Source organism: Bubalus kerabau, chromosome 2 (genome assembly GCF_029407905.1).
Source record: "Bubalus kerabau isolate K-KA32 ecotype Philippines breed swamp buffalo chromosome 2, PCC_UOA_SB_1v2, whole genome shotgun sequence".
Classification (NCBI taxonomy): Eukaryota; Metazoa; Chordata; class Mammalia; order Artiodactyla; family Bovidae; genus Bubalus; species Bubalus kerabau.
In genome coordinates, this window is record NC_073625.1 from 106,141,576 (window position 1) to 106,163,739 (window position 22,164).

At 34.9% G+C, this 22,164-nt stretch overlaps 1 protein-coding gene and 1 long non-coding RNA gene across 7 annotated transcripts in view; one reads left to right on the top strand and one right to left on the bottom strand.

Moving 5' to 3' along the window:
- The window catches only part of ZBTB20 (zinc finger and BTB domain containing 20), an 869,429-nt gene that overhangs the window by 822,268 nt on the left and 24,997 nt on the right, over nt 1-22,164 (bottom strand). The gene's annotated exons all lie outside the window — the stretch shown is intronic.
- LOC129643546 (uncharacterized) lies at nt 7,701-16,040 on the top strand. Its single transcript, XR_008710358.1, has 3 exons — nt 7,701-7,829; nt 15,336-15,454; nt 15,773-16,040. It is a non-coding gene; the product is annotated as an uncharacterized LOC129643546 (long non-coding RNA).

Sequence of the window (22,164 nt, forward strand, 5' to 3'; positions counted from 1 at the left end):
CTAGATTCCAAGCACAATAAGTGACATATTCTTAGTACTTTCTAGAGTTCAAGATACACTTTCCTTGCTGGAACTGGTGACCCATGTATTAAATTAACCATTGCACCACATGAAACAATAATCCTAATTGACTATCAGGCTCTGAAGTTATAAAGTTATTAAGTTAAATTGTTTCATATGTTGATATGCCATGGGGCAATTTCATCCTGTAGAAAGATTCTAAGGTGGAAGTTAAGAACTAGTTTTGGTCCCAGTGTTATTATGAACACTTTGTGTAACCTCAGCAAGCCATGTAGCCATTCTCAGTTTCACATAAAAAATTAAATTAAATTTAAAAGGAAGGAATTGACCAGCTTAACATAATAATGATAATGATGATAGCTAATGCTTAAGTCCTTACTATGTGCCAGAAACTCCTATAAGTACTTTGCATTTATTAACTCATTAAGTCCTAATAATGACCCTATGAGGTAGGCATTATTTTCAGTTTCATTTTCCAGATGAAGAAACAGAGAGGTTAAATGATTTGCTCAAGATCACACAGCAAAACAGTAATAAGACCTGAATCTAGCCTGTCTGGTTTAGAGATCATGTGTTTAATTTCTATACCATATCGTCTTCCAATATCTAATGCTAATTCAAACCTCATTTACCCAGAAGATTCTGTGGTTATGAGTCAAATCCAACATATCTTGACACTTCCTCTTACCTTGCTTACCAATATAGCATGGTGCAAATTTTTCTCCTAATTTACACCCATAACTCTCAATACATTTAGTTTAAGTGTCTAGTAATTCAAATCCCAAAGAAAGGCAATGCCAAAAAATACTCAAACTACCGCACAATTGCACTCATCTCACACGCTAGTAAAGTAATGCTCAAAATTCTCCAAGCCAGTCTTCAGCAATACATGAACCGTGAACTTCCAGATGTTCAAGCTGGTTTTACTAAAGGCAGAGGAGCCAGAGATCAAATTGCCAACATACTCTGGATCATCAAAAAAGCAATAGAGTTCCAGAAAAACATTGATTTCTGATTTATTGAGTATGCCATAGCCTTTGACTGTGTGGATCACAATAAACTGTGGAAAATTCTGAAAGAGATGGGAATACCAGACCACCTGACCTGCCTCTTGAGAAATCTGTATGCAGGTCAGGAAGCAACAGTTAGAACTGGACATGGAACAACAGACTGGTTCCAAAGAGGAAAAGGAGTACATCAAGGCTGTATATTGTCACCCTGCTTATTTAATTTGTATGCAGAGTACATCATGAGAAACGCTGGACTAGAGGAAGCATAAGCTCGAATCAAGATTGCCAGGAGAAATATCAATAACCTCAGATATGCAGATGACACCACCCTTATGACAGAAAGTGAAGAACTAAAGAGCCTCTTGATGAAAGTCAAAGAGGAGAGTGAAAAAAATTGGCTTAAAGCTCACCATTCAGAAAACGAAGATCATGGCATCTGGTCCCATCACTTAATGGGAAATAGATGGGGAAACAGTGAAAACAGTGGCTGACTTTATTTTTCGGGGCTCCAAAATCACTGCAGATGGTGATTGTAGGCATGAAATTAAAAGACGCTTACTCCTTGAAAGGAAAGTTATGACCAACCTAGACAGCATATTAAAAAGCAGAGATATTACTTTGTCAACAAAGGTCTGTCTAGTCAAGGCTATGGTTTTTCCAGTGGTCATGTATGGATGTGAGAGTTGGACTATGAAGAAAGCTGAGCGCCGAAGAATTGATGCTTTTGAACTGTGGTGTCGGAGAAGACGCTTCAGATTCGCTTGGACTGCAAGGAGATCCAACCAGTACCTCCTAAAGGAGATCAGTCCTGGGTGTTCATTGGACGGACTGATGTTGAAGCTGAAACTCCAATACTTTGGCCACCTGATGAGAAGAGCTGACTCACTGGAAAAGTCCCTGATGCTGGGAAAGATTGAGGGCAAGAGGAGACGGGGACGACAGAGGATGAGATGGTTGGATGGCATCACCAACTCAAAGGACATGGGTTTGAGTGGACTCTGGGAGTTGGTGATGGACAGGGAGCCCTGGCATGCTGTGGTTCATGGGGTTGCAAAGAGTTGGACACAACTGAGCGACTAAACTGAACTGAACTCTATTTTAAAAGGTTACATAATCCATTTAATCATCTTTCTTGGTTTCCCAATGTCCATAGTATATGCAACCATTTGCTTGAAGTGGAAAATATAATAATTTGTAACCAATAAGGCTATCAATTCATAAAGCCCAATGGCAACCCACTCCAGTATTCTTGCCTAGAAAATCCCATGGACAGAAGGAGCCTAGTGGGCTAGAGACACGGGGTTGCAAAAGGGTCAAACACAACTTGGTGACTACACAAGAAGTAGCATTATATGTAGTTCCCATACATTATTCTCCTCAATGCCCTGTGTTTAAGAAAGAAAAAGAAAGAAAGAAAGAAACTACACAGTTCTTAAGGTTTCCCTAGTTCGAATTTCAAATACTAATGTAAGTGATTGTTTAAATAATTAAATAAATAATAATATAAAATATAATTTAAAAATTCTTGTTTTCTGTAGCCTGAGAGGCATGAAAAACAAGGATTTAATTATAAATGATTTGTTATAGATGCTGAATAATATCCTATGATTTTTATGTAGTTGGTTTTAACTTTGAACTATTTAGATATATTCTGAAGGCTTTTATACTAAAGTTTTATTCTGCAAGAGAGAATTTAACCACTCTGATCTTTGTGTATTAACTGAACATGTATTTTGTGCCCAAATATGTGCCATATTACTATATTTGAGAGTGAAAAGTAAAGATCATACGTGTGATGTAGTTTCTGCTTGTGAGGATTTCACAGGCTGGTGGGGGACAGACATGTAAATAATATTAGAACAAGCAGATAATCTTGCCACTACTTCCTGTAATATCCCATGTAATGCAGTACCTTAAACTTCCTGAACTTTCCTCAAAAAACTAAAGTGAAATTAAACAAAACAAGCATATATACCTAAATTTAAAATATGCCTTATGAAAGAAAGACGTGTGTGTGTGTGTGTGTGTGTGTGTGTGTGTGTTGCAGGGTGGGTACTGAGGTTAGACTGAAGATAGCTTTTTCTCCAACAGTGTGGCTTATAGACTCATTAAGTAAATTTTGTCATTGTCCCCAGGGTGCCTAGTAAAGTCTTCTACAAGTACACAGTGCATGCACTTCTTAAATGATGTGGAAATCAGTGATACCTATTGCCCTGGAGCATCAAATGCCATTAATTTTAGGGTTACAGTGTAATTTGATCAGAGATTGTTGACTTGGCAAATGAATACTTCCAAAAGTAAATAAAAGATGGGATTTTTTTTTTTAATTTTGAAAACAAATCAACTAAACTCAAAAACATTTGAATATATACCCCTAGCCCAGGTATACTTTTTGCCAAGTCCTTTCTAAGGGATCATTAATGTTTTTATATTATGTGAAGCTCAACAGGAAAAAAAAATTGGAATAGCTTAAGATTGTTCACAAGAACATTCCCAAAAGATACCTTTATTGTCTAGATTAAAAAAAAAAAGAAGAAGGGGGAGGAGTCAAAATATGAGTCAAGTTGCAATGATGGACATTTTATTTATCCATTATTTCTTTCACATCTACAACATATGTTCTAGTATAAGTCTGAAACTGGCCTTAGAGTTCCTTGTAGGAATGGAACCATATCCTTTAAGAAAAATAGCTTTTAAGCTGGTTAAGGTCAAAGAGTAAAACCTGAATAATTCTTTTTGTGTGTTTAAAGTGTGCTGCATACGAACTAAATAACAGTTTGAAGGTAGAGGAGCATAGAAATGAGAGGGGAGGAGGAAGAAAGGAGAATCACAGGAAAGAGGGGACAGTAAAAAATTCCCCAATGTCAAGGTGGCCACAGATGTTTGTTTGCTGTTTTTTTTTAAAGTGTTGCCTAATATGAAATTCCAAGAGCTCTGCGTTTTTGCAATACAAACCTTCTTTCCAAATGTGGAAAGCTTGGTATATTCTATAACCCTGTTTATTAGCTTCTCCGAGTGTGTGTGTGTGTGAGTGTATTCATGCACGCGTGTTGTCACATCTGACTGGAATCCCGTGGACAGTAGCTCACCAGGCTCCTCTGTCCATGGAATTTTCCAGGTAAGAATACTGGGGTGGGTTGCCATTTCTTACTCCAGGGGATCTTGCCAACTCAAACTCGGGTCTCTTGTATCTCCTGCACTGACAGGCAGATTCTTTACCACTGTGCCACCTGGGCCTTAGCCCAAATGGAAAAATCAAAGTACAGCCATAGGAACATATGGCTCCTATGCTATAGACTCTGAAAACATAGGCCCTTCTTAATGAGACAGTACATACTTCAGAGTTCCAAGGAGTGACCAGTGGCACTTTGAATAGTGGCCAGTAAATGGTGAATAGTGAATAGTAAAAAGCCAAAAGTCTTTTCTACATAGAATGACTTGAATATGGATATGAGTCAATCACCTTTTTCCCCCACAAATACAAAGGAGAAATATGGTCATGTGAGAAGACACAGAGATTGTCTGAATTACAAGATTACTATTGACTATTATTGTTGTTATTAAATACTACCTCTATAAACTGATCTTAAATGACATGAATATCTTCAGAAATTTAGAGAGTACTTTCATGACACAATCAATACAATTTGAATCAAAAAATTAAAAAACATAAACATGTCATTCTCAGTATCTCCCTGGCTCTAGAAAAATGTATTAGGTATATATACTACATTAACTCTATCTGCTCCCTGCTCAGTCTTCTCTCCTAAACAATCTAGAACAGTGTTAGTAACTGTCTTTAAAGTTTCAACACTTACATAATAATTTATTCATATGTACAGATTATATTCAGTGCACAAGGAAAAAGAAACAGGAACTACAGAGGGTATTTCATAGGAAAAATAAAAGTTACATAGAAGTTATAAAAGAGGTATCTTAACTGCTATAGACATTGTCCAGCAGGTTAGTGAGATCCCCACTGTTCTGCTTGGTAACTCTATATGCGAAAACTCAAACTCCATATTGTTCTCATCTAAAAAGCTGCTACTGTTAGTAAGGATGCATTCTTATAATAAAAGTTACCACTATTGCAGAGAGTCAGGAACTGTACTTAGTGCTACATAACTAAGTAGTACTACATAACTGCACTTAATGCTACATAACTCATTTAACCCTCCCCACAGCATTATAAGAAAGGTATTATTAATGTTTTCATTTATAGATGAGGAAACTGAGCCCAAAGTCTTGTAGCAAATAAGTGGTAGAAGTTAGATCTAAACTCAATCCAAATGGAATTTGAAGGAATAAAGGGAGTGGCTTGACAAAACTCCTCCAAAATTTTCTAGAATAATAAACTGGCCAGATTAGGAAGAAATTTGGGGAGAAAAAATAATGATAAGAAACAAGTCTGAGAACAGCTATATTCCCCAGATAATTTCAACATTTATTTTAACCAGATTTGAGAAAAAGTACACACATCTCAAAATAAAATTTAAAGAAAGGATCTGAAGAAAAGCAGAGTATAAATAAATAGCTTTCAAACAGGATGAAAGAAACACCAGAAACCAGTTTGATTAAAGAGTTGGAAACATTAATAACAATCTGTCCAGTAATATTGAAGCCAGTTATTAATAATAGAGTCAGCATGATAAGAGCCTGCTAACTCCTCTGAGGCAACAGGCCACAGGGATAATTCAAAATGGGTAGAAACAGTATCTCTAATTTTTAAGAAAGCTCATTTAACCCTGATAAGTTACAGGTTTTCAATCATAACCTTTGAAACATATAAGGTTATATCAAGTTTTTGGAAAAGAATCTACATAAAATCTCAATCTTCTTAATTTCTATTAACAACAAATACAGGAAAACCTCATTAATCAGAGTACATACAATCAGAATGTATAATGTGTCAGATACATTTACAGGATTCTTGTGAAATAGAAATTTTGAAATGAATTACATTATACTTTAATAATTATATTGGTTGTTTCAAAATTATCAGATTATCAAAACATATTCTACTTTATGTTGAATAGCTATAAATTTAGGCTTATTCTTAAATTAAACGTGGTATCCTCCTCTATTTCAAACTGGTGACATTTTACCACTTAAAATGTAACAAATGGACCTTCCACAACACAAATAATACACCCAACATCATCTATGTAGAATATGAACATAAAATAAGTGTCTCACCAGGAAATAGCTTTTATTAGTAATCAATAATCAAGAATACTGCCCATAATTAAATCTGCATTAATTATGAAGAGGGTTATGAAAGAAATAAATCATCATTGTGGATTTCATTTTAGAAATTTAATGATCTGGGATTTCAATACACACTACTTATGAAGTCATACCCCAAAATTTGATACTGAAATAAACTGAAAAGTACTTTAAGCTAATATTTTAATAAAATTCATGTGGTTTTGTATAAAACAAACTTATTTAATTATACTCCCTCCACCAATAAATGCATTTAATTCAATATGCCATTCAATAATTAATGCTATAGCAGTTTAATTGAATGTTTACAATATACTCAAAAATAAAATATTATAAAATATTTGTTATAAAATAAAATATTAAATATTATATTAAAAAAAATTCTGAAGTTTCCCCAGTGCTACATTTAACTGAAAGTGAAAGTCGCTCAGTCATGTCCCATTCTTTGCAACCCCATGAAGTATATACAGTCCATGGAATTCCTGGTACTGGAGTGGGTAGCCTTTCCCTTCTCCAGGGCATCTTCCCAACCCAGGGATCAAACCCAAGTCTCCTGCATTGCAGGCATATCTTTACCAGCTAAGCCACGAGGGAAGCCCAAGAATACTGGAGAGGATAGCCTATCCCTTCTCCAGGGGATCTTCCTGACCCAGGAATGGAACCAGAGTCTCCTGCAGTGTAGGTGGATTCTTTACCAACTGAGCTATCAAGGAAACCCCTATTATTTTTAAAATTAAATTAATGAGTGTATAGAAATAAATAATAAATCAGAGCAGTTTTTAGTCAGTGGTGGGTGATATCTAAAATATTTATAGCTGGAAAGGCATGGGCATAGACCAGTAAGAAACATTACTATAACTACTAATCAAAACAGATACTGGCTATAAATAAATGACTTATTGCCAGTGTGTACCTCCTGAAAAACAACCCTAGCTCTAGATAACAAACCAGAATCTATTTTCTAAAACAAGTTATAAAATTTGGAGGAATATGTGGTTTTACTACTGAGCTACTACCCCTGTACTCTAGATCAATAGATTCTCCAATTTTAAAAAATATACATCCTATCAGTAAAAATATTTTGAACCTTATGTAGATCATTTGTCTGTTGGTTCTCAACTCCATTCTCACCTCTTCCATGCTCTCTTATGTGGCTGAACCTGAAAACTACATTTCCTAGATTGCTTTGCTGGCATGAGTAGCACTGGCAGAAGATCAAAGGGAATTTTTTTCCCTTCTGTTTTTGAAACCAGCAGCCGCTGCAATGGTGTTTCAGCAGCCTCTGCAGCAGAGATCTTGTAGCACAGATCTTGGGATCTGGCTCTCAGGACCGCTGGCTGCAGCAATAGGACCACAGCTGCAGAACAGCAGCAGCCATCACAGGTGACTGAAGCTCTACGAGCCATGGCAAGTTCAACAGCACTGGAGGAACTGTGGACCCCTGGGCTCCTGCCCTGTCAGTAGAAGTGTGGTTACCTGGCTTCCCGGGAAGCAGTGGCCATGGCGATTCTAGCATTCACAACCTCGGCGGTGCTCCAGCTTCCTCAGCAGCTCAGTGCTCATAAACTCTAGGTAACCAAACTTTCCATTGCTTTTTACAGGTGTTAATGTTAATCTCTCAGTCATGTCTGATTCTTTGTGACTCCATGGACTATAGCCTGCCAGGCTTCTCTCTCTGTCCATGGGATTTCCCAGGTAAGAATACTGGAGTGGGTTGCCATTTCCTTCTCCAGGGGATCTTTCTAACCCAGGGATAGAATCTGGGTCTCCCACATTGCAGGCAGATTCTTTACAGTCTGAGCCACCGGGGAAGGCCTACTTCCTACAGGTGCTCATTGCTAAATAACACTGCCACCTTCTTTTCTTTCCTCCAGACTTTCCAACACTTTTGCAACCAATTTCTTGGATTAAAATCCCTCTGTTCTGAGTCATGTTTGTTTTTCTGCCTGGGCACTGATTAAATATAAGCCCATACTCCAATATATACAATTATTTATAAATTATAGACTTATACTACCATTTGTATTATATATATAATAAACATATAAACATATTATATATATGTTTGTATTATAGAACATATGGAGTAATAGGTGTTTTAAAGAATGAGATAAACAAGAAATAAACAGTTTTTAAAGTAAACTTTAATGTTTTATTTATCAACAATTTTCAAACATTCTTGTTGTCACTAAAAAAAAACAAAATTTTTAGAGTATAATAAGACTAAATATTTGTCACTCTTGGTATTTCAGCTTCGTTTTACCCTTTATGAAACAGTCCTTTGAAAATCTGGTACTATGTCCAGGTTATTGTTATATTTAGCTGTAATGGTTGTCATGGAGGGGGAAAAGCCTCACAAAATAGTAGGTCCAAATGAAAGAACAGCATCATTAGCTGTGCTTATTAAATCACAATATTCAATTTTCAATCCCAACCACCAATTGCATAAAAGATTTTGTTGAAATTTGGCTAGTAAATTTCCATCTTCCCATGTGTCCACCAGTCATTCTTAAAAACTAAGAGGTACATGTAGCACCTTCATTTTTTTTAACCAAAAAAAACTGTTAATCTGTTTAAAGATTTCATTTGGAAGATTTTATAACAAGTTATAAAATTCTGTTTCAAATTTTAAAAAACATTCAGGTACAGTTTTGTGCAGTTTTAAAATTATACAGAAACTAGAGTTTTACAATTGCATTGGCTTTGGCAACAGACACAACTTGAAAATAACAACAAACATTCAATATGAAAATGTCTGCTCCATACTACGGCTCTTTCAAAAAGCAGTTATCTTCTCATTCACTGTAAGTATGATTATTTTTAAAAAAAGATCAAGTATGTTTCTTTTTCCAAAAATATATGTTAAGAGAGTACCTATTATCACAGAAAAGGTCAACAAAATTAGAATTCTTATTCTGTAAAAGAAAAATGCATAACTGCAACAACTTTCATATCACTTCTCAATGACCTCCCACTGAATAATCAGTATACCTCAAGTGGTGCAAATAATATTACAGCCACTCTCCCATCTTACTACCCAAGTATTGTAAAGACTCCACTTCTATATTTGATTCTGTTTTCTATTACATTTTAAAGATTTTATTTTTAAAAAGAAACATCAATGAAACCCTACAGCACTTGTGCATCCTTTCCATTTTAATTGATTTGCTAAAATAGCTCACTTATATGTGACGAATAGATGAATTTCATGTGTGGAAGTTGCTCGGTAATCTTATCCAGAAATCTTTTTCCATTCCAACCACACCGACCACTCCAACACTACAAAACTATGTTAACATAGTTTTTTCAGAATGCATTTTTTAATTAGAGGGTATTTTGATGCTTGGCAAGTACCTTTTCCAGTAATCCTTTTAGTGATTCATAAATCATAGTTCTTAGTATTACTGAAATTGAGCTTATCAAATATCATTGGTTGAAATGATAGAAACAGTGATATTTCCATGTACCTATACAGTGAACCTTTCATACTATATAATTTATTCAGATACTTATTTATTCAAATCTTCAATGTTTTCTATGCATCTTCTAATACCATTTGCTCACAAATAAATGTGATATTGCTTGCTGTCATATTTTTCATGCATTATTTCAGTCATTTTTCTCAAGGCATGCCATATACTCAGGGTGAGGTTCATCCCTTAATAATAGTGAATGTTAAGTCCAAATTTCAAATAGACCTCTTGGTCATTATTTTTGGTTGTGCTGTGTCGCTCAGTCATGTCAGATTTTTTGCAACACCATGGACTGTAGCCTGCCAGGGTCCTCTGTCCATGGGGATTCTCCAGGCAAGAATACTGGAGTGGGTTGCCATGCCCTCCTCCAGGGGATCTTCCCAACCCAGAGATGGAACCCAGATCTCCTGCATTGCAGGTGGATTCTTGATACTGTCTGAGGCACCAGGGAAGCCCAAGCATACTGGACTGGGTAGCCTATTCCTTCTCCAGGGATCTTCCTGACCCAGGAATCGAACTGGGGTCTCCTGCATTGCAGGCAGATTCTTTAGCAGCTGAGCTACCAGGGATGCCCCATTTTTTGATGACTTAGTGTCATATATGATTAAATCATCATTTAAAAAAATTTTGTAATATAGTCAACAAAAGATTCATACAATGCATTAGAGATATTCTTGTTGAAATGTGCTTATTAGTATTTATCTTTATTCTGGTATCTTTTCCCAGAGTTGGTTTGTTTTGTGAGAGTTTATCTATTTAACACTGGACAATGTAATCCAAGACCCATCACAAGGCACAGATAAAATTCAATACCTCCAAATCTTAAAGCAAATCAATGCCCACCCCCACCTCAGAATGCTTTAAATAACTTACAATGTGTGTAAATGATACTTTGACAGTGTCAGCAACAATCTACATATTAGTAAACTTTAATTTCTTAGATTTTTAAAAAATAAAAATATATATAAATTTTCAGTAATGTGTTATGGAAAAACCTGAGTGAACTTTTTGGTCAACCCAATGTTTCCAACAAAGCAAGTTACACTATGAAAAGCTGACTTGGAAGTTAAGCGTGACTTGGAAGTTAAGTTTTCTTAACCCATGTGTGTAACCCACATCACTTTGATTACTCAAACTATTAATACATGGAACTCGCCTTTTCTCAGACCCTCTCCAGAGAATAAGAAATGTTTAAATATTGGTTTCCATCAGGATATTTTGTGCATAAAGTAGGCAATTCTCATCAATGAATTTGAAATCATGATGGCCTAGATATTATATAATATCAATTTAAATGTATTAAATATATTATGTAAATATATTAAATATATTATGAAATATATTAAATAACATTTGCTTCACCAAAATTAAGAATTTTTATTTCTTTATAAAATACTCATTTTTAAACGCATTATAAACCATTAATGTTCTTTGTGATGCCTCAGATAAGTGATCTGAGATAACCTAGCTGGTGATATATAATATTTAGTTACTTAATTATACCTGAAATTTCACAAAGTTTTCTGTTCAACTCACAGTGCTGATTAAAAAAAAGCAAATCATTTTGAAATATTTAGAGAAAGTAAAAGGAGGAATAATAACTATAAAGCATCATTGTATCTTAATGAGAACTTGAAAGATTAGCTTTTCACCTTATTCTCAATTATTCATGGATGATACATTTCATCTCTAGGTGTGCAGGAAGTAGAGCGCTTTAGCGGGGAAAAAAAAACATGGGCTTTAAAGTCAAATAAACCTGAATTTGCATCAAGTGTCCACATTTACTAGTTGTTAAAACCAAGTGTCTCATTTTCCATGATTTTATTTCCTCATTAGGAAAAATGGGGCACATGTAGTCAATGAAAATAGATACAAAGTGTTTGATGCATAGTAAAAATTCATTAAATGATAATATATTTTCTCCTTTTATTCCTAAACCAGATGTCCTCATTTTTTTGTGTTATTATGAATCTCTTCAAACTAGTAATGATTCACACCCACAATTTATATTTTGCCTGTCATATAAGAGCTTAAAAACTTTCTTCACATAATTACTAAATTTAACCCTCCCTGCCACACTACGAAGTAATTGGACATTATCCTAATTTTTCACAGAAATAAACTGAGCTCCAGAGAGAGTAAATAATTTGCACAAGATCTCACAAGAAGTTAAAAAATTGAACTCTCACCTACCATTCTATAAAGTCTGCTTCCCCAGCCTCTAAAAAAAAAATCCTAGCTAGAACTAACAAACAGAATGTTTTATACTAAGAAAATGATATATCTAATGATAATAAACATTATTAAACTATTTACATAGGCCCAAACTGAAGTACATATGAATACAAAGGGCATATTCACATTACTATTACTACTGGTTCTAGGATCTGAGAATTTGGTTGGTGAAGCCAAATATTTTTGTAATACATTCCTAGAAAATGGCTTTTTATTAAAAAAAAAAACAATTAACAAAGATATACTCATATAAAAACTTGTAATTGCTAGTATGGTCATTTAAGGTGGAGCTTGATTTTCAAGGAGTGTAATTTTATACTCTTCAGTAAACCCTAAGTTTTCTATTTATGTCTTCCCAAATGATATTATAAGATAAATAACTTTTGGAGATCTATGTACAGTAAGCTGATTATAGTCATGTACAGCATGCTGATTATAATACTGTATTGTATACTTGCAATTTGCTAAGAGAGTAAATCTTAAGTATTCTCACCACAAAGGAAAAGAAAAACTATGTGAGGTGATAGATGTGTTAATTAACTAGATTATGGTAATCATTTCACAATGTATAGGTTTATTAAAATATTACATTGTATACCTTTAAAAAAATCATGCTGTACAAGCTAAATATATTCAATTTTTATCAATCATACCTGAATAAAGCTTGGAAAAAGTTTTTAAATAAAAAGTGTACATAATCTTTAAAAAAGCAGTTGTCTGTGAGCACAGGAAGCATACACTTTGTTTTTAAATACTTTTCTGCATTTTCAATACTTTCTATACAGCACATACATTATTTTTAGTTATAAAATGTATTAATAAAATAATTACTTTTCATAAAAAATAATACTGGAAAATAGGTGTATCTAAAGTATTGGGTGGTCTATTAAAACAAGGTCACCATTTCATTGAACCAATTCTGAAAGAATAGCTGATTAAGAACTTAAATAACCACAAGACTCTCAGGATCACATTTAAAAAGTCATTTCTTTGAGCCCTTAGTTTCTTTTGTATCTGTTTCTTACTAATTAGGAGAAAATAAAGTATAAAAGTTAAAGGTGTATGGGTTCTAAATTCAGACTGCTTAAATTCAAATCTTGGCCCTACTACTTCAGACAATTCCTTTAATAACATTAACTCTTTTGTCTTCATCTTTAAAATGGGAAAATAAAGTACGTATAGTACAGGGGCTTTTGTGCTAATATAGTAATCCAAGCATTGGTAACAACTAGCATTTCTGATATGAGAAACATAAGGTCCACTGTCCCACAACTAGAAAATCAGAACCAAGATTTAAATCCAGTAGACTATTTCTGGAGTGTGCGTGCATGGGTGCTAAGTCACTTCAGTCAAATCTGATACTTTGGGACTCTGTAGACCATAGCCTGCCAGGCTCCCCTCTCCATGGGATTCTCCCAGGAAAGAATACTGGAGTGGGTTTCCTTGCCCTCCTCCAGGGGATCTTCCCAACCCAGAAATCTAATCGGTGTCTCTTACGTCTTCTGTCCTAGAAGGCAGGTTCCACTAGCACCATCTGGAGTATAAACCTTCAAATGCTAAACCCTCAATAAGCTCAGACACATATGAAATGTTTAATAAATCTTAGTTTGTGGTTTTGTGCTTATTTCTAGTTTACCTAAATGTCAACCTCTAATGTAAGCTGAGTGAGTGAGTGATAGTATCTCAGTCATGTCTGACTCTTGGTGGCCCCATGGACTGTAGCCTGCCAGGCTCCTCTGTCCATGGATTTCTCCAGGCAAGGATACTGGAGTGGGCTGCCATTTACTTCTCCAGGCTAACGTAGTTTAAAACCTTAGTAAAAAGTTTACTATTCTGTGAGTAGTGTTGATAATGGGGAAGTCTATGCATGTACGAGGGAGGAGTACATGGGGAATCTCTGTACTTTCCTTTCAATTTTATCGCAAACCTAAAACTGCTCTGGGATTCCTAGGTGGCCAGTGGTAGAGAATCCACCTCTCAAGGAGGGAAACATAGGAGATGCAGGTTAGATCCCTGGATAGGGAAGAGCCCCTGGAGGAGGAAATGGCAACCCACTCTAGTATTTTTGCCGGGAAAATTCCATGAACAGAGGAACCTGGCAGGCTATAGTCCAGGTGGTTGGTCACAAAGATTCGGACATGACTGAGCAACTGAGCCTAGTAAAACTTTTCTAAAAATATAGTCTTTAAATGTAATATGGTATCCTGGATGGGATTCTGGAACAGAAAAAGACATTAGGTAAAAACTAACGAAATCTGAATAAACCATGTACTTTAGTTAGTAACAAATGAACACTGGTTCATTAATTGTGGCAAATGTACCACAGTAATATAAAATATTAAGGAAAAATGGGTGTGGGATACATGAGAACTTTGCATACTATGTTCTCAATTTTTCCAAAAATCTAAAACTCTTATAAAAAATAATATCCATTTGAAAAAAATTCAACAGAAAAAGTCAAGAGTTGTTGTTCTGGGAATGCAAACCTAAAAATTAAGATTTGAGGGGGATGATAGTGTCAGGATGCATTTAGGTCAGATGGGAGCAAAATAGAGAATATCCTAGTACCTTAACCCAGAAAAGGCATTTTTAAAAGATATATAGCTTTGAATGGTTAAAAATTCTCAAATGGGAAATTGAAGAAGATTTAAGATTAGAAACTTTTAAGGAGTAAATTAAATGTCCAGAGTCATAAAGCTAGTCTGTGGGAAAGCATGACTCCTAACGCAGTGCTCTTTCTACTCGGGCACACTGACACAATAGAACTTGCCTGCCTTAAGGCAGTAACTTGGTACACTGAAGGGAAAAAGATCAGAAAAAGAAAGGAAAAAGTACTGATAACAAAATAGAAAATCTGTGAGTCAGACTCAACTATTTTATCTATAATGGCAAAGAATAGGCACAATTTAAAAACAGCTTTAACTAGAAAATAAAGAGACTAGAGATTTAAAAGTAGACGAAACTTCAAAATTAATGGGAAGTGATGACAGGCTTCTCTGTCTGTAGTTTCAGACCTGAGCTTTTGCCTTTAACATAGTAATACAAAGTAACTTTAAAGCCTGGACTGAACACATTAAATAACATAAAATTATAATCTGTCAAGATAAGGTCAATTTTACAGTCTGTGCCCTGAAATTCCCTGAATACATGTCTTCTTAAAAGTAGGCAACAAACCCATCACTTGGTTGAGTTTATTTAATTTTTATTATTCTGACTGCATTTAAAAACTTTATTATAAAAAATTTGAATCACACAAAAATAGTATATAATGAATGAATTATCTTTTACCCATTATATACTTCTAATAATACACATTTTAACTATCATATTTTACCTATTGCTTGCATCTTCTTTTTTTTTTTTTTTGTAGTGACTGAACTAATTTAAGATGAAGAACAGAACCATCTTTGAGGAAAGGAAGAAGAAAGGATGGAAGCAATATTTTCAGTCTGCTATTCATTGAGACTCAAACCAGAAAGATTCCAGACTGTAAGGCAAATAAACACAAGAGGAAAGGATGATAACAGTGAAAATATGTTAGTGGGATAGCTTAGCTATGTTATTTGACAATCAATGAAATTATTGTCTATGAGGAAGGAGGGTATTTTAAAGAATTCGTTTCCAACTTTTTAGTTTGACACAAAGAAGTAAGGCAAAAAAGATTATAAAGCTTCATTGAGATTTTAGTTTCTAAAGATGGGCTTATCTTTGAGGAACATAAAGATTAATTTCATCATGTTTGAATTCACATATCTAATAAGCATCTATAAAGATAACAGTCTGTATGTACTATTTGCAAAATTTCAGTGTCACCAAGCTGCTTTTGAACTGTGGTGTTGGAGATGACTCTTGAGAGTCCCTTGGAGTGCAAGGAGATCCAACCAGTCCATCCTAAAGGAGATCAGTCCTGGGTGTTCACTGGAAGGACTGATGTTGAAGCTGAAACTCCAATACTTTGGCCACCTGATGCGAAGAGCTGACTCATTGGAAAAGACCCTGATGCTGGGAAAGATTGAAGGCAGGAGGAGAAGGGGATGACAGAGGATGAGATGGTTGGATGGCATCACCAACTCGATGGACATAGGTTTGGGTGGACTCCTGGAGTTGGTGATGGACAGGGAGGCCTGGCATGCTGCGGTTCATGGGGTCGCAGATAGTCGGACACGACTGAGCGACTGAACTGAACTGAACTGAAGTCTCAGTTTATTGTGAAAGCTCAAAGTTTTTATAATAAAACATTTTATTTCCCATTAAGTCTCTTTCTGTGGTTGAGAAAGTTTTCCTATTTTTAGATTTTGAAATTTTAAATTAGAATATAAAGTGACTTTGGCAAGTTCAGTGATATTTTTTGTAATCTTAATAAAGGTTTCTAGACATTGGAGAATAAAAATCTCTCCTAAGTTTCCTGTCTAACTGTTGAAGGTCGAGACCATTAGAAGCTGGGTATGCAGCAAATATAAGCGTATCTAAAACATCTTCATTGAAAAGATTATGTGAACAATGTCATGCTTAACTGTCTCAGTTTTCATCGTGAAACAAAAGGCAAAAATTAGCAGGTAGAGATTGGAGATGATGGGGAAAGAGGAGTTAAAATGAAGTAACTAGCAAGGCACAGCCTAAGTTTTAAAGCACAAATCTAAATATCAAATAAACATTCTTTTTCTCAAATTTACATCCTTCTGATTGACTTTAAATTACAAATCCAATGAACAGAGACGCATTTTTTCCTCTATATTAATTACCAAAATGTTAGCATGTAGCTATCTCTTGCTCTCCATTCTCTCTTAAATTTAGAAAAATTTCCTTAAACATATTCTTTCCTATGTTGCATGTAAATTAAATTAAATTAGATCTATGTACAATCCTATATCTCTGGGGATATCCTTGGTTCTCTGAGTGATTTTAATTCACTCAAAAGGTATCACAATTCTGTAATGCCTTTATATGCCCTGCTGTTCCATAATGTCTAAGTGCCTGCTTTTTCAATAAACAGTTGTCTATAAAGATCATTCACACATTGATCCTACTCTTTGCTCTTTCTGATCACACATTGCTACAATTGCTGCACAGTCTGAGTAATATATTTCTATACCTTGTAAGTATCTCAGTGCCCATCCCCTGCTTGCAATCAACTTTTCACTAGCCTACATTCACAAAGCTAGACCACTTTCCAACTACAGCTTCTAAATTCTGTCTTCTCTACACTGATTTCCAATACTGAACACCCACTCTTGAGGCAAAACTATATCAATTAAAAGGTCAGGGCCAAGCAATTTATCCTAAAATTCCAATCACTGTGGAAAATATACCTGATTTTCCATAAAGTTCTAACTCTTGTTTCTTGGTCACAGGCTAGTTCTGTGTGCTGTGCCATTATATACCTCTCCCTACTGCAGCCACTCCAGGTCAGTGAGGAGTCTTTCTTCTACTTTCTTTAAATCCATATCCCCTTAAGATATCCAGTCAGCATACAGTAGAAAAATTAGGAGTCTCATATATCAGCTCTCTGTCACAATCTCTTAATATTTTTGTGGGCACTTATTTTCATTCCATTCCACAGAAAACTCTTTTTCCTTAACATCGAAGTATCACATAATTTAACAAATACTAATACCAAGAATAGCATATTAATAGTTGAATATATTTTAATATGTGACTTATTAGTAAAACATTATTTACCTATCTGATTGTATATTTGTATTTTAAAAATCTAAATAGACACAGAATAGAAAACAAAAGAAGCATTCAAGAAAACAAAGGTTTAAGAATGGAGGCGGATTAAATTGTCAAAAGTGAGTCTTTACTAGAGACAGTAAGCAGAATACTTGTCAGTCCTGACAAATATGCCACTATACAAGCTCTGGACATCTGAGGAGGGAAAAGGCAAATGAATGAGGGAGGTTCCACTAGCCAAAGCTAAATATGACCTGAGCTCTGATGCCACGTCACATACACAATCAACCTATTACTCAAAACCAGTAACTATACATCCAATTTTCCATCTCTAGACAATTTTACATACTTTCTCAAGCTTATATATAAGCTTGCAAAATATATATATATATATATCTTATATACACACACACATATATATACATACACACACACACACACACACATATATACACATATATCTTTTATTATCTCTCAAGATGACTCTGATGTTAATGTTTAACTGATTCTCCTAAATAAAAATAGTTGGTGCTAAGGCAAAACAAAAGGCTGAGGTATTTAATCATCATAAAATTAATTCTGTTGAAGGACAGCTCAATGAAGTTTTCACAAGCAAACACTCCTTAGTACTACCTGGACTTACCATCTGAATCCCTAGTAAGTGAGTTACCAAGCTGCTTAACCTCTTTTAGCCTTTGTTTACTCATCTGTAAAGTGGCGATTAACAATATTAACTATCTCATGGAGTTGCAAGGAACCAATGAGCTAAAAAATGTTAAGTATTTAAACACTGTCTGGCATTTGGTGATATTAAAGACAGCTAAAATGGATGAGATTCCATGGGGTAACTTATATTTAGATTCACAGAAATACTCCCAAAAGCAATTTTAAGTGAGTAGTATACATTTTTATTTTCTTAAATTGAGAAATTTTGATATCAACTTGGAATCCTAAAATAAATAACTGAATTTGGAGTGGTATTCAAGTTGAATTAGCTTGAATACTATAAGACTGGCATTATATTTTATTGTTTTTTGCTTTTAAGTTTCATAGGCTGGCTTCATCAACAAACTACAAGCCAAAATAAGCATTACTGTAAGAAATGCTTTGGATAAACTTGAAGATATTTTATAAATTATGTATTGATAACTAGGTTGTATACATAAAGAATGAAGCATATACCTTCTAAATTAAATTTTAGTTGGGTAAGGGGAGTCTGACATTTAAGGAACGATAGAATTAAAAAGATGAATTCTGGGAAACTCTCCCTACCACACAAAAGAACATATTATAAAGCTCCAGTAATTAAGAGAATGTATGAGCACAGGGTGGAGAAGGCAATGGCACACCACTCCAGTACTCTTGCCTGGAAAATCCCATGGACAGAGGAGCCTGGTAGGCTGCAGACCATGGGGTCGCGAAGAGTCGGACACTACTGAGCAACTTCACTTTCACTTTTCCCTTTCATGCATTGGAGAAGGAAATGGCAACCCACTCCAGTGTTCTTGCCTGGAGAATCCCAGGGACGGGGGAGCCTGGTGGGCCACTGTCTATGGGGTCGCACAGAGTTGGACACGACTTAGCAGCAGCAGCATGAGCACAGGGATGGTCAAATCTATCAAGATCACAGAAAAGAAAGTCTATAAATGGACCTTCATTTATATGGACTCTTGCAATGCAAATCACTGAGGAAAAACCAGACATTTATTAAACAAAGCTGTAAAATTTTGTATCCCTTTAGAAAGAAACCTAATCTTTGATCCATATAGAACATACAAAAATCAACTTCAGAGTATGATTTAGCAAAAGAAAGAAAAAGCACTAACCATAAAAGAAAACATTGCTAAGTATGATGACATATTTTCTGTTCATTGGAATATCCTATAGGAAATGAAAGGATAAGCTACGAGGTAGCAAAAGAAATAGAATTAGTATCTAGAACATATAAAGAACTGGTATTCAGGATTTACTTAGAAGTAAAAGAAACTTCTTTCCTGAGAAGAAGAAACTGAAAGAATATTAAGAATTAAGGATAATATTCAATACTCTATAATGACTATATGAGAATAGAATCTAAAAAGAGTAGATACATGTATAACTGACTCACTTTTCTGTACAGCAGAAACTAACACAACATTGTAAATCAACTATACTCCAATAAAAAATTTAATTTTTTTTTTTAAAAAGGAATTAAGGGATAATCACTTTGGTTTCTTGAGCTGAGATCAATTGATTACGTGATGACTTCCTTGCAACTTCCTATCAAACTGAAACTTGCTTTAGGGGTAATAATCATTGGTGGTTAGAAAATTTTTTGAAAGGAGATAGAAAAGAACAGAATTTAAAAGATGACTGACAATGACATATACATCTAAGTATGCATACAAAGTATTCTAAAAACTTCTGCTCTAGTAACACTAGTATTGTTAGACAAAAGCGAAGAGATATAATAAAAATATATCCATCACAATTGCTGTTAACTTCATATTTGATAAAACAATCAAAACACAAATAGAAAGTACGGGCTTCCCTGGTGGCTCAGTTGGTCAAGAATTCAACTGCAATGCAGGAGACCCGGGTTCAGTCCCTGGGTTGGGAAGATGCCCTGCAGACGGCACTGGCTACCCACTCCAGTATTCTGGTCTGCAGAATTCCATGGACAGAGGCGCCTGGCAGGCTACAGTCCATGGAATTGCAAAAAGTCGGACATGACTCAATGCCTTTTACTTTTTCCAACAGAAAGTACAAATATAATGATTAGAATGACTTCATTAAGTAAAATAGAGAATATCAAAAAGATTAATTCAGGTCGTTTCTACCACTGACCTTGAATAAAGTCTATTTAAAGAAATGCAGACAAAGATTGATATCTTTTAGGATCTATTTTGTCAACTTTCTTATAATGTTGTCTTCACTACTGGAGGGGCTTTCCTGGTGACTAAGACAGTAAAAAATCTGCCTGCAATGTGAAACCCAGGTTCAATCCCTAGGTTGGGAATATCCCCTGGAGAAGTAAATGGCTACCCACTCCAGTATTCTTGCATGGAAAATGCCATGGACAGAGGAGCCTGGTGGGCTACAGTCCATGGAGTCGCAAAGAATAAGACATGACTGAGTGACTAACACTTTCCACTACTGGAAGAATAGCAGAGAAACTGAAGGAAATTAGATGAGCAAAATGGCAAGAATATTTATGGAAACATTACTAGGGCAAGAAAAATTTAAAATGAGAATGTATTCTTGGAAAGTGTCAAGTATAATTTAATTAGACTTAGAGAAACAAGTCCATCCACTCCATTTTTTCCAAAACAGAATCTAAGTATTCCTAATAGTATAGCACAGTATAGTTTCTCTAGTATTAAGATTATACCTGTTTCTTCAATAATGTAAATGGTTTTACTCTTTTGTAGTATTATTTTCAACCACAAATCATAATATAAGTATTTCCTGATAGTTGCACACACACCAAAAATTAGGCAATAGCACAACCTGTGTCTGGTTACTAAAAGATGATAAAGCTTTTACTATTTATTTAAAGTATCCATGCTATAGGCACTGTTAAATGCAGCTATAAATTACAAGGGGAGAGTTTCTAATGAACTATAACAACAGATTACACAGCTGTGCTTAGCTGTCCAAGGCCATTTATTAAGTTAAAACACAGTGCAACATTATTATCATGACCAGATGTGATGAAGGCCCAGACTTCCCACAAAACACAAATATCTCTATACTAAAAAGAGAACATCAGGACATATACCTAAGTAAAGAATTTCCCTTAATGACCAGCAAAATAAAGAAATTCTGGAGACTCATCTTAAATTTCCAGCAATTGAACATATTCACACCTTCCATAGATCCCACTGTTCTGTTGATTTGATGCTTTGATAGCTTCATCAGTATACATTCTATTATGGATATGTCAGAGACCTAACATCCAATATTCAAATATATATGTGGTGGTGGTGGTTGGTGGTTTAGTCACTAAGTCATGTCCAAACCTTGCGACTCCATGGACTGTAGCTAGCCAGGTTCCTCTGCCATGGGATTCTCCAGGCAAGACTACTGGAGTGGGTTGCCATTTCCTTCTCCTATACACACATATCCATTAAGTGTAAAAACTGGCCACCTTCAGATTTTCATCATCATCATTCTTTGCACAATTAATGATGTTTTTCAAAGCACTTATATATTTACTACTTCACTTGAACCTCAAAGACTGTGTAAAGTAGGTGGTGAAAATATACTATTGTAAAGATTAAGATTCTGAGACATAGGAGTCAAGTGATTTGTCTGAAATCATACTATATGCTAACTTCTTTTTATTTTTAAACACCCTTAAATGCTTTCATTTCAATATTTTATTACCTTATTAAAAATCATATTGTACCTAAAATCTATAACATAAATCAGCAAGTATTTATCAGTCAACTTCTATAGGCAAGTCTTCCATTCATGCATAACTGTTGTTATAACTAATTTGTGAAATGGCAGGGGTAATATTAGAAATATTTAACAAATGACAC